Raw genomic sequence first — 4,861 nt, forward strand, 5'->3', positions numbered from 1 at the left:
GACAGGGCACTTCATCGCCAATTGCTCTTATGCCAAGAATAAGCCGGCAACATTGGCCTTCTCCAACACGGTGAATGGGCCCAGACCAGCCCTGACCGGTGCCAACCGAGTGCCCATCCGCAACAACGACAACAGCCAGCAGATGAAGCAGCAATCATTTGGACGAGCCCGCGTCAATCACATCGACGCGCAGGAGGCTCAAGAGGTTCAAGGCGTAGTGCTCGGTGAGTATCTAGTCAACTCAGCTCTGGCAACAGTACTATTTGATTCTGGGGCATCGCACTCGTTTATATCCTCGAGCTATGTGGAGAAACACAAAATACCTACAGTACTACTAAAAACATCCCTATTAACCCGGACGCCTGGAGGCGACATCAATTGTCAATTAGGTTGTCCACGAGTAAGGATCAATTTAAGTGGGGTAGACTTTCTAGCAGATTTGGTAGTACTTAAGTCTGGGGGAATAGACGTGATCCTTGGAATGGACTGGTTAAGCCGACACAATGGTCTCATAGGCTGCACCAACAAAGTGGTACACCTAACAAACCTCGAAGGAGTACAAGTGATCTGCCATACACGGGACAGTAAGTTTGACCCAATGGTGTTTAGCATGGAAGCCAAGCCCTTAGAAGGAGTCCCGGTAGTAAACGAATACCCAGATGTATTCTCCGAAGAGCTTCCCGGTATGCCGCCGGACAGGGATATAGAGTTCGCCATAGACCTTATCCCTGGAACATACCCTTTAGCCAAGAGACCCTATAGGATGGCGGCCTCTGAGTTAACAGAATTAAAGAAGCAACTAGAAGAACTGCAACGAATTGGCTTCATTAGACCAAGCTCGTCGCCATGGGGAGCCCCAGTGCTGTTTGTCAAGAAGAAAGATGGGAGTATGAGGTTGTGTGTAGATTACCGAGCACTGAACGAGGTTACCATCAAGAATAAGTATCCCCTTCCCAGGATTGATGACCTGTTCGATCAGCTAAAAGGAGCCAAGTACTTTTCCAAGATCGATTTAAGGTCAGGATATTTTCAGCTCAAGATTAGAGAAAGTGACATCCCTAAGACAGCTTTTGTCACCCGCTACGGTCAGTTTGAGTTCACCGTAATGTCCTTCGGACTAACCAATGCCCCTGCCTATTTTATGAACCTCATGAACAAGGTATTCATGGATGAACTGGATAAATTTGTCGTAGTCTTTATCGTTATCTACTCCAAGAGTGTTCAGGAACATGAACAACATCTGCGGGTAGTGTTGGAGAAACTAAGGATACACAAACTATATGCAAAATTTAGCAAGTGTGAATTCTGGCTGGAGAGAGTAGCTTTTCTTGGTCACATTCTGACCGCGGAAGGTGTAGCAGTGGACCCAGAGAAGGTCGAAGCCGTATCCAGCTGGCAGCAACCGACTAATGTTAGTGAGATCAGGAGTTTTCTTGGACTAGCCGGATACTATCGGAGATTTATTGAGGGATTCTCTAAGATAGCCCGACCCATGACGGAGCTTCTTAAGAAGGAGAAGAAGTTCGCCTGGACGGAGTCTTACGAGAGGAGTTTCCAAGAATTGAAGCAAAGGTTGACAACCTCCCCAGTGCTGACCCTACCGGACATTCATCGGGATTTTGTCATCTATTGTGACGCATCCCGACAAGGATTAGGGTGTGTACTGATGCAAGATGGGAAAGTTGTTGCATACGCTTCCCGCCAACTCAGGACTCATGAACAGAATTATCCGACCCATGATTTGGAATTGGCAGTCGTAGTGCATGCCCTTAAGATTTGGAGACACTACCTGATTGGAAATAAGTGTGAGGTTTACACCGACCACAAGAGCCTGAGGTATATCTTCATCCAGCCGGATTTAAACCTAAGGCAAAGAAGATGGTTGGAGTTGGTCAAAGACTACAATTTGGAAATTCAATATCACCCCGGGAAAGCAAATGTAGTAGCCGATGCCTTAAGTTGAAAATCCTATGGGCCCAAGAACGACCATCTGCGCGAGGAAATGTCACGATTAAATGTGCACATTATTCCTCAAGGTTCCAGCCAAGTGCTAAACGTCCAATCGACGCTAGAGGATAGAATTAGAGAGGCCCAAAGCTCGGATCAGGAGTTGGTAAAGATCTGCAAACAAACTGGAGAAAACAAAGCACCAGGTTTCAGAGTAGACGATAAGGGAACATTATGGTACGAGGATAGGATTTGTGTACCCCAGAACGGAGACTTCAGGCAGATAATCATGGACGAAGCCCACAACTCGGCCTACTCCATCCACCCAGGATCCACCAAAATGTACATGGACATAAGGCAAAAATATTGGTGGAATGGAATGAAGGCGGATATTGCACGCTTTGTGGCACATTGTGATACTTGCCAAAGGATCAAAGCCGAACATCAGAAACCGGCAGGATTATTGCAACCCTTGCCTATCCCAGTGTGGAAATGGGATGAGATAGGGATGGACTTTGTAGTGGGTCTACCTAAAACACAGAAGGGACACGATTCCATATGGGTAATAGTGGATCGACTCACTAAATCGGCACATTTCATACCCGTACGAACTAATTACGGTGGAGAAAAGCTGGCTAAACTCTATGTGGAGAACATAGTCAAGCTACACGGAGTACCTAGCAGGATTGTCTCAGATAGAGGGACCCAATTTACCTCTAGATTCTGGAAAAGCTTGCATCAAGCCATGGGTACCAAGTTAGATTTTAGCTCCGCATATCATCCACAGACGATGGTTAAACCGAGAGGATAAATCAGATTATGGAAGATATGCTGAGAGCATGCGTCCTGACCTACGGAAAGGACTGGGAGCAGAGTCTGTCTTATGCAGAATTCTCGTACAATAATAGTTATCAAGCCAGCTTGGGCATGTCGCCGTTCGACGCCCTCTATGGAAGAAAGTGCAAAACTCCCTTGATGTGGTCGGAAGTTGGAGAACGTGCACTAGTAGGGCCCGCACTTATAAAGGAAGCAGAAGAAAAAGTAGCGGAGATCCGCGAGAAATTGAAAGCAGCTCAGTCTCGACAAAAGAGCTACGCGGACAAGAAAAGGCGAGAAATAAGCTTCGACCCAGGAGATTTTGCCTATCTCAAAGTCTCGCCCATTCGGGGGACGCGAAGATTTCAAGTACAAGGAAAATTAGCCCCTCGATACATTGGACCGTATCGGGTTCTAAAGAGAGTCGGAGCAGTAGCATACCAACTGGAGTTACCAGAAAAAATGTCGGATATACATCCAGTGTTTCACGCCTCGCAATTAAGGAGATGCTTGAGAGTGCCCGAAGGTGAACACGTGCCGGTGGAAACAATAGACTTGCAACCGGATCTGCGATACCAGGAAGTACCGGTCAAAATCCTGGACACTGTCACTAGAAGGACAAGAAACTCTGAGATGCGAATATGCAGGGTTCAATGGAGCAGACACGGAATAGAAGAAGCAACCTGGGAACGCGAGGAGGCGCTAAAGAAAGAGTTTCCCCATCTATTTAGAAATCAGCCGAATCTCGAGGACGAGATTCATTTAAGTGGGGTAGGTTTGTGACGCCCCGAAATTTTCAAATTTAAACTACGCGTTAAAGTGTCCTGACCGAAAATTTATTCGTTGTAAAACCCTGATTCTCTCCGTTTCACCGTCACACTGACGGCCGACGCGAGCCTGACCGCCGTCCCATCCCGCACCGCTCACGCGCGACCGTTTTCCGCAATCAGCGCCGGCGTAATGCTGTTCTCCTCGCGCAGCACGCGGACGACGTACGCGCGTAGCCGACCGGCCGCGGCCGCCGCTGCGATTGGCGTCGACGCGTTTTCCTTTCCCCTCGCTGTTCTCCTCGCGCTGCGTGCATGTGTCACGCGCACGAATCCCGCCGGCACGCGTTATTTTTTTTCTCTCCCCATTGTCTTTTCTCCCCTTCCTTTTCCTTTCCCTTCTTTTCCTTTTTCCCTTCTCTTTTCCTTTCTTTCCTTTCTTTTCTTTTTCCCTTTTCTCCTTTTCCTTCCTTCCTCCTCTTCTCCTTGTTTCTCCCTCCTTCCCCTGCTCCCGAGCACCGCATGGCCGTGCGCCGGCTCTGTGCGCCGCGCACGCGCCCTGCCCGGCCCTGCGACGCGCGTGTCCACCCGTGCCCACGCGCGCGCCCGCGCGTGCACCGCGTGCCGTGCCGACCGCCGCGCCGCCCGTCGCCTGCACGCGCGCGGCCAAGCCACTACGCCGCGCCGCCCGCCGCGCCACGCATCGCCACCACCGCGCGCGCTGCCCCTGTGCCGCACCATGCTGCTCCTCCCCACGTGCGGAGCTCGGCGCCCTCCCCGCCACGCCGCGTCGCGACGGCCGCAAGCGGCCGAGCGCCATTGATGGCGCCCCGCACCGCCCGCCGGCCGCCACCGCCCCGTTCCCCTCCGCCTTACCGCCCACTCCCTCTATAAATACCTCCCAGCGCCGCACTCCACCACCACGACCACCACCGCTGCCCCTACCCTCTTCCCCCCTGTCCCTAGCGCCGCCGCCGCGCACACCACCACCGGCCGCCGCCCCTCACCGCGGGCCCGCTCCCTCACCGCGTCCCAAGTCAAGGTGAGACCGGGGACGGGACGCCCGCGCCTCCCTCTCCCTTTTCGCCCTCAGCCCCGAGCCACCCCGGGCCCCGGCCGCCGGGATTTGGCCGGCGCCCGAACCCCCTTCCCTCCCCTGTTTTCTGTCAACGGGAGGAGGAAGAAGGAGGGCAAGTTTGCCCAAAACCCCCTGCCTTTCCCCTATTTCTCTCAAGAGCCTTTCACTCTTTACTTTTGTTTGCGAAAGGAACCCTGCCCTTTCTGAAAATCCAAAATGCACCCCCCCATATAAACCTAATATCAAATAAACT

This window comes from Panicum hallii, chromosome 4, assembly GCF_002211085.1.
Source record: "Panicum hallii strain FIL2 chromosome 4, PHallii_v3.1, whole genome shotgun sequence".
In the NCBI taxonomy this organism is placed as follows: Eukaryota; Viridiplantae; Streptophyta; class Magnoliopsida; order Poales; family Poaceae; genus Panicum; species Panicum hallii.